This window comes from Oncorhynchus keta, chromosome 28 (assembly GCF_023373465.1).
Source record: "Oncorhynchus keta strain PuntledgeMale-10-30-2019 chromosome 28, Oket_V2, whole genome shotgun sequence".
NCBI classification, from domain to species: Eukaryota; Metazoa; Chordata; class Actinopteri; order Salmoniformes; family Salmonidae; genus Oncorhynchus; species Oncorhynchus keta.
This window is the reverse complement of record NC_068448.1, coordinates 48507279-48529193: the sequence shown is the minus strand read 5'-3', so window position 1 is coordinate 48529193 and position 21915 is coordinate 48507279.

Sequence of the window (21915 nt, the reverse complement as noted above, 5' to 3'; positions counted from 1 at the left end):
TAGAGATCATGGTTCAAGTCCAGGCTCAGTTGCAGATGGCCGCGACTGGGAGACCCATGGTACAGTGCACAATTGGCTCAGCATTGTCTGGGTTAGGGGATGGTTTGACCTGCAGGGATGTTGTTGTCCCATTGTACTCTAGCGACTCCTGTGGCGGGCTGGGTGCAATGCATGCTGACACGGTCGCCAGGTGTATGTTGGTGCGGCTGGCTTCCTGGTTAAGCGGGCATCGTGTCAAGAAGCAGTGAGCCCTGTTTGGGTTGTGTTTCGGAGGACGCACGGCTCTTGACCTTTGCCTCTCCCGAGGCTGTACGGGAGTTGTAGCAATGGGACAAGACTGTATCTACCAATTGGATATGATGAAAAAGGGGTACAAAAATAATAAACGTTGTTAAAAATATATATTTTTAAACAAACGAATATCTTTCATACAAATTGGGATGAAAGGTCAAAGTGCAGATGTCACAGATGTCATGTTTGTAAAATAATGTATTGTATATGACATACATCCACCCTGACTATAGAGGGAGCCATATACACAACAGACACCTCATTAGGGCCTATATTCATCAAACATTTCAGCGTAGGAGTGCTGATCTAGGATCAGGTCCATCCCTGTCCATTCATTATAATCTAAAAGGCAAAATAAAGAGAGAGAGAGAGAGAGGAAAGAGGAAGAGAGGAGAGAGAGAGAGAGAGAGAAGGTAAGAGGGAATGTGTGGATAGTCTTTCTAAAGAACTGTTCCTTCTCCTTCACTATTCATGCATTATGCAGTGCTAGAGATAACACTGGTGATCAATCATGAATATGATACTACAAAACCATCCCAGTCCAAATCTGGTCGCCTCTGTTAAGCTCTCAGTTATGTAGATTTGCTGTGTGTGCGTGTTCTCTCATATGTAGGGATATTGATCACAGTGACACACACTGCTCCTGGGGTTTCATTCGATTCGACTGACCGCCCAAAATACATTATTGATAATATGTTCATTATCTGCCGCTGTGCTTTGTTGCATCGCCCTTTGCAGGGCATCATAATCTTGCTGGTATGGTTGATAGTTGGTTGTTTAAATTTCCCAGACAATTTGATTCCGAGACAATACAAGAGCCATTATCGATCTGAACACCTGCCAAACGACATTATGGTCCTGCGTGGCTCCGTTCGTATAGATAAAGCATGGCTCTTTAAACTCTAGGGTTGTGGATTCTATTCCAGCTGGCGTCACCCCTTCGAGAATTTATACATGCACTGTAAGTCGCTCTGGATAAAAGTGTGCAAAATGCGATGTACATGTATATCATTTATTTCACTGAGGGATTTTTTGGACAAAGAGAAAGTGAAATGACAGTAAACCAGGATATACGTTTATGTATCCCTAATGTAACATTCATGTCAGCCTCATAGCCGATATGAGTGAATACATAGTTGTACGGTAACTACAGCATTCCTCCTCTGTTGCTCTTGCTGTTGCTGTTGCCTAGGGCTCTGCCATTAACAAAGTGTGCAGTAGAGTCTTGTTATGAAATCCATCTTCAAGGCACAGAGAGTTTTGCTCCACTGGCTCATAAGAGAAGCCCGTACTCTGGTCATTCATCAGCCCCCTGTAGTGTGTGTGTGTGTGCGTGTGTGTGTGTGTGTGTGTGTGTGTGTGTGTGTGTGTTTGCAAAACACTGCCTCACTCCTAGACCAGAGCACAGTGGACCTCTAACGATGTGACACTCTCATAATGTGATGATGATGTGTGCTCTTTATCAGCGTGTGTGTGTGTGCCCCCCGCACAGTCTGTGTGTACAACCAAACATTTGAAAAAGTCCAACTCAGCATAGAGAGCAAACTTAAATTGTCTTAAATTGTGTCTTAGCTTTGAAAGATGTGAATTATTAACCCTGACGGTTGACAATGAGGTTGTGTGTTGCCTCTTTCAGTGTGGTTTTCACTGCTGTTTATATTCCAGCAGAGACACCTGCAATTCACTCTGTGCATGAAAGTCCACACGTTACATCAAACTGGGAAGGCACTGGATGATTGCATACTATAAAATATGTAACTACTGTAGAAGCAGTGGTAGGCCACATACCGTAGCCTCTCTATCACGTAGCATAGACAATACAAAAGCATGCTAAATTAACCAACCGTATCGCTGGGAAAATGCAGAATCAGGTCAGATAAAAATGACAGGACATTATGCATGTGCATCGTGCAACATTTCCTCCTACAGTACCAGTCAAAAGTGTGGACACACCTACTCATTCAAGGGTTTTTCTTTATTTTTACTATTTTCTACATTGTAGAATAATAGTGAAGACATCAAAACTATGAAAGAACACATATGGAATCATGTAGTAACCAAAAATGTGTTAAACAAACAAAATATATTTTATATTTGAGATTCTTCAAAGTAGCCACTCTTTGACTTGACGACAGCTTTGCACACTCTTGGCATTCTCTCATCTAGCTTTGCAAACAATGTACTTTTTTATATATATTTATATATATATATGATTGAGTAAATTAAGCCTCATACAAACAGGCAGCTCCAAAATGCAGGTGTTTCAGCCTAGCTCAGTGCTTTCTGTGGTGGTGGGGCAGGCCAACAGAAAATAGGAGCATTGCACCGTGATTGGCTCAGCATTGCACCATGATTGGCTCAGTGTTCTGTCACTCATGGGGACACTATGTCACCAGCCTTTAGTAAGGGTAGACATCAAGAATGTGAGCCTTTTGGGTCCTGCCATAGACTTAGAACAGAAGTGCCCTACCAAGAAGGCTCAATGTTATTGGCCACAGATTAAATGATGTCAAATCACGTTATATCTACAGTAGCTTTGATTGGACTGAACATATTAACATCTTACTTTCAAAGTCTTAGCTAGCAGTCGTCATCGGTTGTCATCAAGTCGACAACCTACTAGCAAATCCTTTTTAATCCTTGTCATATGAAGAGAAATTATGAAGAGAAATTATAGATAAAATGTATCGGTGCTCATCGGCAATTGGACATAAATATTACAAAACAAGTTGGACATCGCAAATTCAACATTGAGTCGTTTGGAAGGAATCAGTGGCTAACTGCAAGTGTTGCAAAGAAACCACTAAAGTTAGCCTGCCATTCTATGAAGTGGCTGTGTGTCAGAATGCCAGAGTGGCTGTGTGCCAGAATGCCAGACTTTGATGACAGAATTTGCCCACAGAGTCCAAAACTATCTTCTATGCAGTTGCATAAATGACGTAACATGCAAGGTGGAAATGTATACTGAAGCTAAGAAAGTAATACTAAGTGTATGTTGTGTAGTAAGCTATTAGTAGCCCATGTGTCTCACCCTAATAATTTGGTCTATTTTCACCAACGAGGTATAGTAAACACATCGTTCGTGGCCAGTGTGTGCTTGTTTGGCTACTGTTTTATACAGCTTTGACGTTGCTACTCATAGTAGTGGTGGCGTTTGGCTTGTACATGCAAATTCAGCATACACAAGATTCTATAATAGAATTGTGTTATTTGACGTGTCAAATTGAAAGCTTATTTAACATGTCAAATAGTGTTATTTCTCGTGTATCTTTTTTGACACACAGACCCAAACGGCGTTCAATGTGCCTCACCCTAACAATATGGTCTATTTTCACCTCTATAATTTCACCTACTCTTCTAACTTGGTGGTGCACATATAACCTATAACCTGTTTTAGAGAAATGTAATCATCGACTATTATAAGAGCTTTCATTGTCTGTTTTCTATGCCCCCTTTATTTGTCCTACTGTTCTGACTTGTACGGGGAGTACACTTTAAGAACAGCCCATGTTCTGAATTCTGTCGGTGTATATTTCAAAAGTGCTGAACAAATAGTTATATTGACTATGTCCATCTTCGCTTGCTCATTAATGTCATAATAAAAATGACGGATTGCCTCTTATCAGCTTGTCATCCATCCCCTTATGCCATAGTTTGTACATCTCAATTGTCAGTAGAAACCAAATTTGATTAAGCAAGTCTGCCATATCAGCTATGTTTTTTTAAAGGCAGTAAATGAGGCTGAATGAGACAAGGCACCGCTGAAAGCCAGGTGTAGCAGGGGTAAGGTGTTGGGACTCTGCTGTTGCGTCAGGTTTATGTAGGTCCTAACAGTTTGTGGGCACCGTTTGTCATCGTTATAGTGCAATTATTGTATTGTTTAGTGTCGTGTTGTGTAGTGGCTTTGCTGGCATGCATCCAGCATTTATTTCTTTGCCCCACAAAGATTTACATGCTTAAATCTCCACTGTCTCTCCCACTACTATCTTCTCTCCCTTCTGCTAAATGCTTCTCCCTCCTGTATCCCGATTCTTCCTCTTCGAAACTACTCTCCTCCCTTTCTGCATCCAGTGATTTGCACTATCCCCTTTCCTCCTGGCCGGCTCGGCTCGCCACTACTGCTCAGTGACTGTGACACATTGCAAGCTTACACAACAGGACAGCTGATCAAAAATTGAGGAAAATGTAAGTTCCAGAGGACCTATCATCATTTCACCTCTCCCCCTCCCTCCTTCCTCTCTGCAGACAACTTTGTCAACCACTTTGAAAAGGTTGACGACATCCGCTCCTTATTCACTCAGCCGATTGATTCCACTGTTCCCACTCCCACAGTTCTACCCTACGTCTTGACGTCTTTCTCCCCTCTCGCGAGGTCCAGCTCTTCCTCCCTTCTCCAGGCCATCTCTGGAGAACTTCTCCCATTCCTCACTTCCCTCATCAACTCATCCCTGATCACTGGCTGCATCCCCTCAGGCTTCAAAATGGTTGAATTGCTCCACTCAAGAAACCAACACTCGACTCCTCTGACATCAAACACTTCAGACCGGTATCCCTTCTTTCTTTTCTTTCCAAAACACTCTTTCCAAAACACTCTAACCAACTCTCACTCTCACACTATCACTCTCAGAATGATCTTCTTGACCCTAACCAGTCAGGCTTCTCTGTGTCACTTAGGCTTTCTGCACTGCCAAAGTGGACTTTCTCTCCTCTGTTTTCATCCTCCTACATCTATCTGCTGCCTTTGACACAGTGAACCATCAGATGTTCCTCTCTACCCTCTCTGGGCTTTGCTTCTCAGGCTCTCCACACTGTTGGATTGCATCCTACCTATCTGGGTCAGATGATTTAGACCCCCCTAAAATCCCCAAGCCTTTCTCTAACTTTTTTAACCTGTCTCTCCTATCTAGGGAGCTTTCCATTGCTTGGAAGGCAGCCACGGTGTGTCCTTTCATTAAAGGGGAAGATCAAGCTGATCCTAACTGTTATAGGTTGTTTATAGGCTGTTTATCGAAGGTGTTTATCACAACTTGTCAATAATCAACTGACTGGCTTTCTTGATGTCTATAGTATTCTCTCTGGTATGCAATCTGGTTTACACTCAGGTTATGAATGTATCACTGCAACCTTAAAGGTCCTAAATGATGTCACCATTGCTTTTGATTCTAAGTAATGTTGTGCTGCTATTTTTATTAACCTGGCCAAAGCTTTTGATACTCTAGACCGGCAAAGGAGTATTGGTGTCTTGTAGGGGTCTTTGGCCTGGTTTGCTAGCTACCTCTCTCAAAGAGTGCATTGTATAAAGTCATAACATCTGCTGTCTCAGCCACTTCCTGTCACCAAGGGAGTACCTCAAGTCTCGATCCTAGGCCCCACGCTCTTCTCAATTTACATCAACAACATAGCTCAGGCAGTAGGAAGCTCTCTCATCCATGTATATGCAGATGATACAGTATTATACTCAGATTGCCCATCCCCAGATTTTGTCTCTACAACAAAGCTTTCTTAATGTCCAACAAGCTTTCTCCGCCCTTAACCTTGTTCTGAACACCTCCAAAACAAAGGTCATGCGGTTTGGTAAGAAGAATTCCCCTCTCTACACCTGTGTGATTACTACCTCTCAGGGTTTAGAGATTAAGGTAGTCACCTCATACAAGCACTTGGGAGTATGGCTAGATGGTACACTGTCCTCATCTCAGCACATATCAAAGCTGCAGGCTAAGGTTACATCTAGACTTGGTTTCCTCTATCGTAATCGCTCCTCTTTTTTACGGACTGTAACAATCTGAAAAAAAAACCCAAACTGGACAGTTTTGTCTCCATCTCTTCATTCAAAGACTCAATCATGGACACTCTTACTGACAGTTGTGGTTGCTTTGTGTGATGTATTGTTGTCTCTACCTTCTACCCTATGTGCTGTTGTCTGTGCCCAATAATATGTGTACCATGTTTTATGCTGCTATTATGTTGTGCTGCCTCCATGTTGTGTCGCTACCATGTTGTTGTCATGTTGTGTTGCTACCATGCTGTGTTGTAATTTGTTGCTGCCATGCTTTGTTGTTGTCTTAGGTCGCTCTTATGTAGTGTTGGGGTGTCTCTCTTGCTACTGCAACTCGCGGATGGCTTGGCTCCCTGCTTCTGCCATCAAACTCCTGCAATTTATCCAGAACTCTGCATTCTTGGGAAGGTGTTCAACCTTCCCAAGTTTTCCAATGTCTCCCAACTCCTCCGCACACTCCACTGGCTTCCAGTCGATTCTCCCATCCATTACACGATCATGGTACTTGCATACGGAGCAGCAAGAGGAACTGCCCGTCCCTATGCAAAAATCTGTAGTTCTGCCGCTGAGCAAAGTCTGTTAACCAACTGTTCCCAGAGCGTCGAAGACGTGGATGTCGATTAAGGCAGCCCCCCGCACCTATCTTATTTAGAGGGGTTGGGTTAAATGCGGAAGACACATTTCAGTTGAAGGCATTCAGATGTACAACTGAATGCCTTTCCCTTTCCCTACTTTCAGGCCATGCTCAAATCTTACACCCCAATCAGAGTACTCTGTTCTGCCACCTCTGGTCTATTGTCACTCACTACCTGGACAGCAGAGTCCATACCCATCTTCCAAACACATCTGAAACCCTACCTCTTCAAAGAGTATCTTATAGATACACTGTGCAGAAATTGCTCCTCCATTTCCTGGTTGCTAAATTTATAATAGTTTGCCTAATTTCAGTTTGTGACAAAACAAGCAAGTATAGTGTAGAGAATCATTTTACCATCTAAACCGCAGTGAAATATATTTTCCATTACCTAAAATATTATATTTTTAGCTGTTTGCAGCTGGTGTATAAAACCGAAAGTAAATGATACAAAAACTAAGAATGTGGAGCATAGAAAGTGCCGATAGAACAGAACTAATGCTTCTTAGACTTGCTTTCAATGAAAATTAAGCTTACTAGCTCTGAATTTGCTGATAGCTACTTTATTGAGGAAACATGTACTTACTATGGCTGATATATGGTTGTCCCATCTAGCTATAACGTCATGAATAGTCAAAATCATGTTTTTATAAAATGTGATGATATTTGAAGGAAACCAGATCCAAATATCATGACCAAAACATGAAAAAGAACTGTTGCTTCTAAATTGATCAAATTGGATCTTAAAGTTACTGGTCCCCTCCCCCATGTCAAACACTACGATTCATTATTAAAGGGACAAGGTGACCACCCCTTAACTCTCATTTTAATACACCAATTGTGACATGATACTCTTACCTCGTTTAAATAAGTATTGCCTTCTAACCAACATCAAAGGCGTGTTTGCAGAGGGGCGTGGTTCACATAGCTAGATAGCTACTCTACTGGTGCCAAAATGTAACTTCAGAGTGTCAGAAAATATCATTAAAAGTTTCCCTATTTTTCTATGGCAAAGATACTTCCCATTTCATCTAGTCTGGTGTTAGTTACTGGCTAGCTAGGTCTTCAGCCAGCATGGAACAAAAGGGGGTGAAGGGTCGTTCAAAACTCAGAGTCAACCCATCCGTCACTGCTGCTGTGAACCGCGTCACAAGAGACATGCCAAACGCGAGATGTATAGAAACATTTTTTTTGATGCCATTGACACAAAATCGATGTTGTTTGAGTTGCTTTGTGTATCACCAAATTTGCTTGAGATTATTTGATTGTAACACGGCTCACAGCCTCCAAGTTGCCTGACACGTGTGTATCAAAGAGCTGTCAGTCAAGGCGAGCTCATGAATAGTAGCTCCATGCCCACTCAGCCTGTCTTTTCAAACTTACTGGTAGTTAGCCACGAGAGAAAAAGTACTTTCAGAATGACTCTTCAGGACCTTTAACTGAAGATTGTCTGCCAAATGATTAAAATGTCAATGTAATTTTTAGTTGAACCCTGTTATTAAACCCTTTGGAATGACTTTGAAAGCAACAGTGAATCGATGTAGTTAATAAAGGGATACCAAGTACGCAGTCTATGGACAATCCATGCTTTGGTTTCGTCTCTCTGTCACTGTTTCCACATGCTAATATTTTAGCATTTGTGGCACAAATCCCATTGAAGTCATGGGCTAGATAGAAGCATTTTTCACATTTCATTTTTAAATAATCTATAAGTAGCATTGTGGAGCTTCCCAATCAATTGTAGATACTTTTTGATGATTTGGACAATCTAATATCGGTCCCATGACTTCAATGGGATTTGTGCCACAAATGCTGAAAATAGACTGCTTACAGCACATATGTCAGAGTCAAGGCCCGCGGGCCACATCCGGCCCGCGAGAAGGTTTTTTACGGCCCCTGGGATGATCTTGATTTATTATTAGAACCGGCCCGCAGACCGCAGCAAGCCGGCAGCCCGCAGATCTTTTACACGCACCAATACTACATTTCCCACAATGCAACGGTGACGCACCGAGCAGTAGGCTGCTTCATTTCAATATTTATTGGCACAGCAGTTGTCAGCATCACAGTAAAATTAACTTTCAGATACCCATCAAAAATGGCAAAACGGAAGGTGGACACTGAGAACCGGGGTTTCAAACAAGGTGGGAGTCGGAGTATTTGTTCACGGAGGTAGCTGGAAAACCTGTGTGTCTTCTGTGTGGAGAAAGTGTGGCGGTACTAAAAGAGTATAATCTGAGACGACATTATGAAACGAAACACGCGGACAAAAACAAGAATATGGACATGGAACAAAGGCTACAAAAGGCAGAGGAATTAAAACGAGGCCTCAAATCTCGACAGGCTCTGTTCAAAAAGCCAAATCACAAGGCCAGGCTGCTGTCAAGGCCAGTTTTATTTTGGCAGAAGAGATCGCTAAATCAGCCCGGCCATTTACGGAGGGGGATTTCATCAAAAACTGCATGATTAAAGTTTGTGACGAAGTTTGCCCAGAAAAAGGCAACTCTTTTTAAATGTGAGTCTGAGCAGAAACACCATTGCCGAGAGAGTAGACCAGTTGTCCATCAATCTAAAAGAGCAGCTTGTGAAAAAGGGAAAAGATTTCATTGCATATTCCTTGGCTGTGGATGAGAGCACCGACATTTCTGACATTGCCCAGTTGTCAATTTTCATCCGCGGAGTGGACTCCAGCCTAAGCGTGACAGAGGAGTTTTTGGCTTTACGTCCTATGCATGGCACAACTACGGGGCATGATTTGTATGAAGAGGTGTCAAGATGTGTAAATGAGATGGAGCTGCCTTGGGAAAAACTCGTGGGTTTGACAACCGACGGAGCACCTGCGATGTGTGGACACAGGAGCGGACTGGTGGCGAAGATACGGGAAAAGATGCAAGAGGAAAACGCGACAGGTGAGCTGACAGCTTATCATTGTATCATACACCAGGAAGCGTTGTGCGGTAAAGCCTTGAAAATGGAGCATGTAATGAGCATCATCACGCGCACAGTTAACTTTATCAGAGCCAAAGGTTTGAATCACCGCCAGTTCAAGGCATTTCTGACGGAGTTAGAAATGGAGCATGGTGATTTGCCTTATCACACAGAGGTGCGATGGCTAAGCCAGGAAAGGTGCTTCAAAGATGTTTCGAGCTTCGTGAGGAGATTTGTCTGTTCTTGGACAGCAAAGGGAAAGACACAACACAACTCCGAGACGAAATGTTTCTGTGTGAAATGGCTTTTCTGTGTGACATTACGAGTCATCTGAATGCAATGAACTTGCAGCTGCAGGGTCGGGATCGTGTCATCTCTGATATGTACAGTACAGTGAAGGCATTTAAAACCAAACTGACTCTGTGGGAGACGCAGATGCGGAAAGAAAATTTGAGCCACTTTCCCAGCTGCCAGACCATGAAAGAGAAGCTCTCTACCAGTGCGTTCCCGAGCGCACAGTTGGCTGATAAAATAGGTATGCTTGCCGCTGACTTTCGACGCCGATTTGCTGACTTTGAAGCACAAAAAGCAGGTTGGAACTGCTCGGTAACCCATTTGCTGTTGACGTGGAAAGCTCACCACCAAACCTCCAAATGGAGTTGATTGACCTCCAATGCAATGATGCACTGAGGGCAAAATATGCGGCAGTGGGTGCTGCGGAGTTCGCCCGTTTCCTCCCCGACACAATGCCCCAGCTGCGCATCCAGGCTGCTCAAACGTTGTCTATGTTTGGCAGCACATACCTGTGTGAACAACTGTTTTCTTTGATGAACTTGAACAAAACATCACACAGAAGTCGACTTACTGCTGAACACCTCCACTCAATTCTGAGGATTTCCTCAGCTCAGAGCCTTACCCCGAACATTGATGAACTTGTGGAAAAGATGGGACACCACCAAGTATCACCCTCAACCTCAAACAAGTGAACATTACTGTGCAATCACATATTTAGAGTTTTTACTCAGTTCAAGTTTAAAAGTTAAAGTTTAATATTTGTTTTCACTGCATGTTACTTCTCCTTAAACAAAGTGTTGTTTTTGATTAATAGATTTTTGCACTTTATTTTATTGTATTTCAATCCAATTATATTTTAAAAATATTTCAGTTGAGTGGATGATAGAAAATTGCTATTATTGTTTTTTTCTTTGAAGTAAATTTAGCCCACTTTTGCTAAAATAGAAAATATAGGCTACTGATGGTGCCTTGAATACCGGTTTCTTTCATTTAATGTTCATGTTATGGGGATTTTTATATAAAGGAAATTTGTCTTTTGTGTCTGTTGAAAATTAAAGATTACTGACAGAGCCATAAGAAAATATTGCTTTATTTATCTGATCATATTGGAATATATTTGTTAGGTTTTCAGTAGGTTCAATTAGGTTCACTAGACTATATGCGTCATTTAAAAAATTTTCAATGAACATTCGAACAGTCCGGCCCTCGGCTTGTAGCTAAATTTTTTATTTGGCCCTCCGTCCATTTGACTTTGACACCCCTGGCTTACAGGGTAAGGAAACCAATATGTATTTTTGTAATTTGAGTGAACTCTCCCTTTTAAGAGATCTCTCACCGCAGCACATTGGTAGTAGTCAGTAACCAGGTTTCCATCCAGCATTTTTATGCGGGTAATGTACATGTTGGAAATAAAAACACATTAATTACAGGCCTGATGGAAACAGAAAATGTGTCGGTAAACTTTCCAAATGTCGACAAAACAAAATACACTAGAAGAGGTGGGATAATTTTTTGTTGTAAAAAAAATAGTGATGAGTCGATGGAAATGTCGGCGGAAACGCTTTTATGCACAAATATTGATATAATCATCAAATCTAAGTACATTAAGAGTTAAGTGATGATATGCTGTGTGGTCCTCCCACTACGACTCGTCGGGAAAGCATGCAGTTTATTATTGTTATTAGGTCAGATTAACTTTACAGGGTGGTGAAAGTGCAAGGTGATGAGCTTGATGCTCCATTCCAATAAATATCGAGGGTCTTATTCTGGTCACATGATCATCGATGCTTGGCTGCCGTTTGACATATACACATAATCTCACTATTTTGTCCATAATAATCTCATCGTGTAGGCTATATGTATCTGCGAGCTGTTGGCTAGAGCGTACAGGCAAATACCAGAGTGGTCACATTCGCTACGTATATAATTGATCATGTCAATTTGATGGAATCCCATTTTGGGTGGGAAAATGTGCATATTGTTTTGAAAATCTGTCACCAATTCGATGGAAACCTGGCTAGTGACAAATATCAAAGTTACGCAAGGCTGGACGTGAGGCCAGATGAATAGCTGTAGATAGATCAACTCTCCAGTAGGAGGTGTTGCCCAGCCTATTGTTTGTTTTTTTTGACTGTGGATATTGTTTCAAAGGTACAAATTCAACATATCTCATACAAGCTTTGTCTCTGTTGAAAATTGGTTACCATGATGACTTAATCATGTGGCTGATTTTTTTTACCCTCAAAACAACAGATGATTACTTTCTTCAAATCCAATGTATTTTCCACTTTTCCACAAATGATGTTGAAAAAACAGGTTGTGCCCTGTTGGTGGCCTAACATGAAATCAACCAAACACAGTAGCAAGTGATTGATGCTGGCATATGGCTTTGATAATAATGTTATAAATACTGGAGGTAATCCTAATAAAGCATAGTTTAGGCATATATTTATGCATTAAGTGGGAACATGAATTAGGCTAATGAAAACTGCCAAGCCACATCGTCACTATTTGTGATCATAGTCCTACATTTCTACACCTGGGAAACCGGTTTTATTTGATCAGTACTTAGTGTGGGGGTGCAAACCAAGTGGCTACATACAGTAGTAGGCAGATGGTCTGGTCCCAAGGTGCCTAACCCATTCCGGGTTTTCCACAATGCCGTGCTCAGCCCAAGCGCAGTTCCATGCGATCTGTGATGCCGCAGCAGCTCACAGACGGTCAGGTACAAGCAGCCAGTATAGACTGGGACTTGACAACCAGTGTACCTCCTGTCGAGTTTCCATTGGCAGATGAGAAAGCTATTATTCAAAGACGGTGAATTGTATAGGATTATACCAGGGAGTGCTTGCTGTTTTCTACCAACACACCATAAGGTACGTTAAATGCGCAAATTAATCCATCTGAGTTTGGTTTGTTTCACTCTAAGATATTTATATAGTTGTGGGCTATATTCCTAATTGTCTACAATATACACTGAGTGTACAAAACATTAGGAACACCTTCCTCATATTGAGTTGCACCTCTTTTGCCCTCAAAACAGCCTTAATTTAGTCGGGGCATGGACTATGAGGTGTCGAAAGCGTTCGACAGTGATGCTGGCCCATGCTGACTCCAATGCTTCCCACAGTTGTGTCAATTTGGCTGGATGTCTTTTGGGTGGTGGACCATTCTTGGTACACATGGGAAACTGTTGCGCGTGAAAAACCCAGTAGCGTTTCTGTTCTTGACACACACAAACCGGTGCGCCTGGCAGCTACTACCATCGCCAGTAAAAGGCACTTACATATTTTGTTTTGCCCATTCACCCTCTGAATGGCACACATACACAATCCATGTGTCAAGGCTTAAAATCATTATTTAACCGGTCTCCTCCCCCGACTCCAATTGAAGTGGATTTAACAGGTGGAATCATAGCTTTCACCTGGATTCACCTGGTCAGTCTCATGGAAAGAGCAGGTGTTCCTAATGTTTTGTACACTCGGTGTGTGTGTGTGAATGGACTGTTACTATTGACTGCTGGCTTCCCTGATTTATAAGGCTCGGCTACATTACTTTATGTTGCATGTTAATTAAACACATTTGTGGGGCATTTTCTATGGCTGATACACATGCAAGATGCATTTTAGCTGTTACAAATATTAAAACTAAGGGGTTAAGCAAATAACGCATTACATGAGGGTTTGCTTTTTGCAGTTATAACCCATGATATAACCGATTTGTTGACGTCGAGTCCATCTGTTCACACCTATAAGTGCATCAACCCTTTTCAAGTAACTGTCAAGTTTACCATTTCGTTGAATTGCTTGTTTAGTCTGCTTGTTTGGTCTATTGAGTGAAATTACTTGCCTATCAAGTAGAGTCTGTCCGCAGCGTCACTGACGCCCCACGATGTAATGTATGAGATATATGAGTGAGCCGAGCGCAGCGTTATGGGTAGCATTACGAGGCAGCCTATGCATTCAACGTGCTTGGTTGGGAAAACCTGTGGGATTCACATGGCTTCGGAGTATTCCAATGTAGACCCTGTATTGTCGATTAGCTATTTTGTTATTTCCATCATTGAGCAAGTACAGTGGTGTAAAGAAAACTTTCCTGAACCAACACTTGCACTTGACCCCCCTCGTTGCTGACAGCTACTTTATTGAGGAAAAGTGTAGTTACTAAGAGTGTGACATGTTGTTGTCCCACCTCGCTATCACAATATGAATGCACTAACTGTACAGTAAGTCGCTCTGGATAAGTGTCTGCTAAAGGACTAAAATGTAAATGTGTAAAGTAACTTAGGTAAAAATATTTTGAAGTACTACTGAAGTCGTTACAGTATCTGTACTATTTATCTTTTTGAATATTTTCTCTTTTAAACCCCAAGGCATTTTTTAAAACTCAAATACTTCTAGTAAACTGAACTCGAGGGTCAGTGGAAAGTCATTATTACTTCATATGTTTATCTGGCACTGACTCAAAACTATATATGTCACATCAACAACATTTTAAACGTTATGATAACAAATTACGTTCACTTGAGCACCTTTTCTATTAATGGCGGAGTGCAGTCTAAATCATTTTTTTCATTTCATGTATACACTGAACAAAACTATAAACGCATCAATTTCGAAGATTTTGCTGAGTTACAGTTCATATAAGGAAATCAGTAAATCATTAGACCCTAATCTATGGATTTCAAATGACTTGGCAGGGGCGCAGACATGGGTGGGCTTGGGAGGGCATAGCATAGGCCCACCCATTTGGGAGCCAGGCCCAGCCAATCAGAATTAGTTTTCCCCCACAAAAGGGCTTTATACTACTCAGCTCATACTACTATTTTATTTCAGCTCATGAAATATGGGACCAACACTTTGCATGTTGCGTTTATATATATATTTCCACACTGAGGTTGGAATAATAATGTAAACTTGTGAAAATTATGATAATTCCCTTTTAGTGTAACAACTGTTTGAAAAGACCGGCTGAAATTTCAGCCTGTTGTGGTGGGATGGAGTTTTGGCCTGCCCGGAGACATCACCAGGCAGTAAATTAGTTAATAGACCAATAAGAAAGAGAGTTCCAAACCTCTCTGCCAACAACTGCTAGTTTTCAGTTTTCCCCATCCCCACTCAGACCACTCCCAGACAGTCCTAGCAAAATTCTTGCTTGAGAAATTGCACTTTGCTAAGAAGCTTTTTTTTATTTTACTTTTGATCATTTTAATTGAAAACAATCACAGTAATGTACTTAATTGTCACACAGAAATTATTTGATATTGAGATAAAAGCTGTTGCATTGGACATTCAATGTATCTTTACTTTTACTCAAAGTGTGACAATTGAGAACTTTTTCCACCACTGAGCAAGTGGTGATGCAAGGACAAACTGATATTAGATAGACCACATTGATAAAGTAATTGATAAACACTAAATATTTTCTTCTTCTTGATCTGCACTGTTGGTTAATAAGGCTATGTGTCCCGCTAGCGGGACAACTTCCGGTGAAACTGGAGTGTGTTCAATTCAAATAAATTATCATAAAAATTATGGATATTAAACATTTATGTACATACAAGTGTCTTATATCGGTTAAAAGCTTAAATTCATGTTAATCTAACTGCACTGTCCGATTTACAGTAGGTTTTACAGCGAAAGCATGACATGCGATTGTTTGAGGACGGCTCCCCACATCAACATATTTTTCCACCAGCATAGGTTTCATAAATTCACAAAACACTTTTTCAAAATCTTCCTCTGATTTGTCATCCAAAGGGTCCCAGCTACAACATGTAGTGTCATTTTGTTAGATAAAATCCTTTATCCCTTTTCTTTATATCCAAAAAAGTATTTTTAGTTGGCGCCATCGATTTGAGTAATCTACTCGTTCAACATGCAGAGAAAGATATCCAAAACGCTACCATTAAACTTTGTTAAAACAAGTCAAAATACATTTCTACTTAATCCTCAGATACCCTAAAATGTAATTAAACTATAATATTTCACACGGACAGTAGTATGTTCAATAGGGAAACGATATTAGCAGGTGCCTGTCCTCTTCGTAGCTCACACATACACGCATTTCCAAGTCTATGCCCCTGTACTAAAACGTATTATTCTTCCTCGCTTTGGAAGAAACAAGCCTGAAACCTTGAACAAATACTACTGACACTCAGTGGAAGCCATAGGAATTGCATACTGAGAGCTAGATTTAATTTTCCCCTTTACGTTCCATTGGAAGAGCATAGGCTCTCAAAAAAAAATTCTGGTTGTTTTTTCTTTGGACCTCTCTTACCATATCTATTGTGTTGCAGTCTCCTACATTATTTTAACATTTCTACAAACTTCAGAGTGTTTTCTTTCCAATGGTACCAATTATATGCATATCCTGGCTTTAGGGCCTGATCAACAAGCAGTTTACTTTGGGCACGTCAGTCAGGAGGAAATTGGGTAAAATAGACCCTAGCCTGAATAATTTTTAAGAGCTTGTAAGTAAGCATTTCACGGTCAAGTCTACACTTGTTGTATTCGGGGCATGTGGCAAATAAAGTTTGATTTGATTTGAAGTCAAGAGGTCTTGGTGCAGTTGATTTGTTTAGGTGTTTTTTTAACTTATATTGAATGATTCCATTTGTATAGAAATAACAAGTCAATTTAGTTTTGGAATAAACATAATGAATTATGCAATGGTAGTGTGAGGGTTGCTTTTGTATCAATAAGTTTAGTCTGTTTTTCTGAACAGCAGCAAACAAACTATGAGCGTTTAGGACCAATAGCACCTTTAAAGCTACCACAGCATGTGAAGCCTACATAAACTAAATTTACAGAAGTATGTGGACACCCCATCAAATGAGTGGATTTGGCTATTTCAACCACACCTACTGCTGACAGGTGTAGAAACTTGAGCACACCGCCATGCAATCTCCATAGACAAACATTGGCAGTAGAATGGCCTTACTGAAGAGCTCAGTGACGTTCAATGTGGCACGTCATAGGATACTACCTTTCCAACAAGTCAGTTCATCAAATGTCTGCCAGGCTAAAGCTGCCCGGTCGACTGTATCATTAAATTTGAAGACTGTTATTTTACCAAATCAATTCTCTAGGTTGACTTATTACATGACTAAACAAATCATTTAAACATTAACTAGGAAGTCGGGGCACCACGGAAAATGTTGATATTACAAAGTTAGAATTTTCCGAATATAACTCTTCAGATATTTTAATATCTGATCAATTAGTCTTCTATTAATGAATTATTATTATTACCTCAATTCTCATTACTGAACATCGCAAAGCCTTGGATATCTGCACGAACCCTAGCCAAAATCACAAATCAGCGATATACAAATTGGCTTCATTATTTATTTACTAACTAACAAAATAATCACACAGAATTACATAACAAACAGTAGATATTGGTTACTAACAATGATAGAAAAGTCCCTAGTGCGGTAAGCCGATATGACGGCTTGGTAGAGAAAGGAAAGGGTTGGGGACTGAGACAGAGCAGGAAAGACAAATTAGATTCACTACACACAGTCTATAATTATATTCATTGAAATGATAATCCTTTTTCACATTATCGGCCGCTCATTCGAGAATAATTTATATATTTACGCCCATATGTCGATGTTGTCTTCTCTGTTGGAATCCTCAATCGTCCTGTAGAGTTCATCAGAGTCTCTGGTTAACTTTCCCAGAAGTCACAATGTCTTTCGTTGTTAGTGGTTAGGTTGGATACTTCAGAGTACCATTCTAAAAAACATCTCATAGAATAGATGCTTCGGTGGTTGTCAGCATTCTCATTCTTAGCTTCTAGAATGTTCTCTTATTCTGTAGTGATCGATAGTCTCAGAGTTTAACCATTTCTAGCCATGTAGCCAAAACTACAGCTGTCTGGTCTCTGTGGCCTATAGAATTGTAGACATTCCAATGTGGGGACTCCTGACTCGGTGTCCTCTGACTTCTTAACCATTCAAAACATCTGGCTGACCGTGGGTCTCTTTGGCATGAAATGTAAGTTTCGCTCACGGGTGATTTTGTACTCTGGATTAGAAAAAAGCGGTTCCATGATGCCGATGTGGGCGTGGCCACTGACTAGTTCATCTTTATTTGAAAATTCATACTCTCCTTTAGAAGGTTAACATCACAGTACATATTTTCACAAATAGTTTCATGTTTAATCACATACGTTTCACAATATTTAGATGTAAACCTGACAGCCGGGAAATGTACACTTTAAGAGATGCAGTTATTTGTGTTTCCTGTCTTTCATGAGATCACCAAATGAAACACACACATTCTCAAAAGCAGAAATATTGTTTAGTTCTCCCATTTTGGGAAGTAGGAGTTTGAACTAAGAGAAGCTCTTTGTTCTGGTAGACTCTCTCAATACTGCATGGCAGTTTATACCAGGTATTTATGACCTGTCATAAAGTCATAAATCTGTGGAGGGAGGGATAAAGAGAGAGAGAGAGAGAGAGAGATAAAGAGATATAGAGATAGGCTATGATCCTCCCCCAGGGCACGTCATGACAACTGTAAGAGCTTTTATTGTGAAGTGGAAACGTCTCGGAGCAACAACGGCTCAGGGCGTAAATATTGTCTGTCCTCGGATGCAACACTCAGTACCAAGTTCCAAACTGCCTCTGGAAGCAACGTCAGCACAAGAACTCTTCGTCGGGAGCTTCATGAAATGATTTCCATAGCCAAGCAGCCGCACACAAGCCTAAGATCACTATGTGCAACGCCAATCGTCAGCTGGAGTGGTATAAAGCTTGCTACCATTGAACTCTGGAGCAGTGGAAATGCGTTCTCTGGAGTGCCGTTTCATTCTTCACCATCTGGCAGTCCACCGGATGAATCTGGGTTTGGCGGATGCCAGGAGAACGCTACCTGTCCCAATGCATAATGCTAACTGTAAAGTATGGTGGAGGAGGAATATAGGTCTGGGGCTGTTTTTCATGGTTCTTGCTAGGCCCCTTAGTTACATTGAAGGTAAATCTTACAGCATACATTCTAGACAATTATCTGCTTCAAACTTTGTGGCAAAACAAAAGGGGAAGGCCCTTTCCTGTTTCAGCATGATATTGCCCCGTGCACAAAGAGAGGTCTATACAGAAATGGTTTGTTGAGATCGATGTGGAAGAACTTACCTGGCCTGCGCAGAGCCCTGACCTCAACCCCATCGAACACCTTTGGGATGAATTGGAACGCCGACTGAAAGCCAGGCCTAATCGCCTAACATCAGTGCCTGACCTCACTTATGGTCTTATGGCAACAGTGGGGGAAAAAAGTATTTAGTCAGCCACCAATTGTGCAAGTTCTCCCACTTAAAAAGATGAGGCCTGTAATTTTCATCATAGGTACACTTCAACTATATGACAGACAAAATGAGAAGGAAAATCCAGAAAATCACATTGTAGGATTTTTTATGAATTTATTTGCAAATTATGGTGGAAAATAAGTATTTGGTCACCTACAAACAAGCAAGATTTCGGGCTCTCACAGACCTATAACTTTAACTTTAAGAGGCTGCTCTGTCCTCCACTCCTTACCTGTATTAATGGCACCTGTTTGAACTTGTTATCAGTATAAAAGACACCTGTCCATAACCTCAAACAGTCACACTCCAAACTCCACTATGGCCAAGACCAAAGAGCTGTCAAAGGACACCAGAAACAAAATTGTAGACCTGCACCAGGCTGGGAAGACTGAATCTGCAATAGGTAAGCAGCTTGGTTTGAAGAAATCAACTGTGGGAGCAATTATTAGGAAATGGAAGACAAACAAGATCACTGATAATCTCTCTCGATCTGGGGCTCCACGCAAGATCTCACCCCGTGGGGTCAAAATGATCACAAGAACGGTGAGCAAAAATCCCAGAAGTTTGCTGGAGAGCATTTAGATGATCCAGAAGAAGAGAATGTCATATGGTCAGATGAAACCAAAATATAACTTTTTGGTAAAAACTCTACCCGTCGTGTTTGGAGGACAAAGAATGCTGAGTTGCATCCAAAGAACACCATACCTACTGTGAAGCATGGGGGTGGAAACATCATGCTTTGGGGCTGTTTTTCTGCAAAGGGACCAGGATGACTGATCCGTGTAAAGGAAATAATGAATTGGCCATGTATCGTGAGATTTTGAGTGAAAATATCCTTCCATCGGCAAGGGAATTGAAGATGAAACGTGGCTGGGTCTTTCAGCATGACAATGACCCCAAACACACCACCCGGGCAATGAAGGAGTGGCTTCATAAGAAGCATTTCAAGGTCCTGGAGTGGCCTAGCCAGTCTCCAGATCTCAACCCCATAGAAAATCTTTGGAGGGAGTTGAAAGTCTGTGTTGCCCAGCAACAGCCCCAAAACATCACTGCTCTATAGGAGTTCTGCATGGAGGAATGGGCCAAAAATACCAGCAACAGTGTGTGAAAACCTTGTGAAGACTTACAGAAAACGTTTGACCTCTGCCATTGCCAACAAAGGGTATATAACAAAGTATTGAGATAAGCTTTTGTTATTGACCAAATACTTATTTTCCACAATTTGCAAATAAATTAATTAAAAATCCTACAATGTGATTTTCTGGATTTCTTTTCCTCATTTTGTCTGTCATAGTTGAAGTGTACCTATGATGAAAATTACAGGCCTCTCTCATATTTTTAAGTGGGAGAACTTGCACAATTGGTGGCTGTCTAAATATTTTTTTGCCCCACTGTAAATGGAAGCAATTTTCCAACATCTAGAGGAAAGCCTTCCCAGAAGAGTAGAAAATGTTATAGCAGCAAAGGGGGGACCAACCATATTAATGTCCATGAGTTTGGAAAGAGATGTTCGACTAGCTGGTGTCCACATACTTTTGGTCATGTAGTGTACAAGTAGCTTACTTCATATCAACATGAAGTCATTAGTACAACAAATATGAATATGCTGTACATATATGAAACAATTGTTCCCATTCTGATTTATCCAGTCAGTCAGTTTGGCCTCTTTGTCAGCGTACAGAGTTTTGTTGCACTAATCCTGCCCCCAACGACCAGAGATGAAGATCGAATAAGACTATCGGAGTGTATGGGGAAAAACATTTTCAGTGGCCGAGGGTCCTAAGGGCTCAACCCCCCTCTCTATAGCCCAGACACGGTGCTCTATGGGGCTAGGGGGTGCTTTAGCCATGTCACAAATCTGCATAGCCCCAGTTAAGCATTTTAGTATTCTTTTATTTTTAAATAAAGAAATATGTAGAAGTTAATAACCAGCCATTCTGTTCCCAATCCGATCCCTGGCTGAGTGCTCGTGTCGCACGTGTACCCTATGATGTGTGTGTGTGTATTTGTGGAGGTCTCCGGTGTGTGTGTGCACGTAAGGCTATGTTATGTGAGCTAACTTCTAGCTAGCTAAATCAAATCAAATTCTATTTGTCACATACACATGGTTAGCATATGTTAATGCGAGTGTAGCGAAATGCTTGTTCTTCTAGTTCCGACAATGCAGTAATAACCAACAAGTAATCTAACTAACAATTCCAAAACTACTGTCTTATACACAGTGTAAGGGGATAAAGAATATGTACATAAAGATATGAATGAGTGATGGTACAGAGCAGCATAGGCAAGATACAGTAGATGGTATCGAGTACAGTATATACATATGAGATGAGTATGTAAACAAAGTGGCATAGTTAAAGTGGCTAGTGATACATATATTACATAAGGATGCAGTCGATGATATAGTGTACAGTATATACGTATGCATATGAGATTAATAATGTAGGGTATGTAACATTATATTAGGTAGCATTGTTTAAAGTGGCTAGTGATATATTTTACATCATTTCCCATCAATTCCCATTATTAAAGTGGCTGGAGTTGGGTCAGTGTCAATGACAGTGTGTTGGCAGCAGCCACTCAATGTTAGTGGTGGCTGTTTAACAGTCTGATGGCCTTGAGATAGAAGCTGTTTTTCAGTCTCTCGGTCCCAGCTTTGATGCACCTGTACTGACCTCGC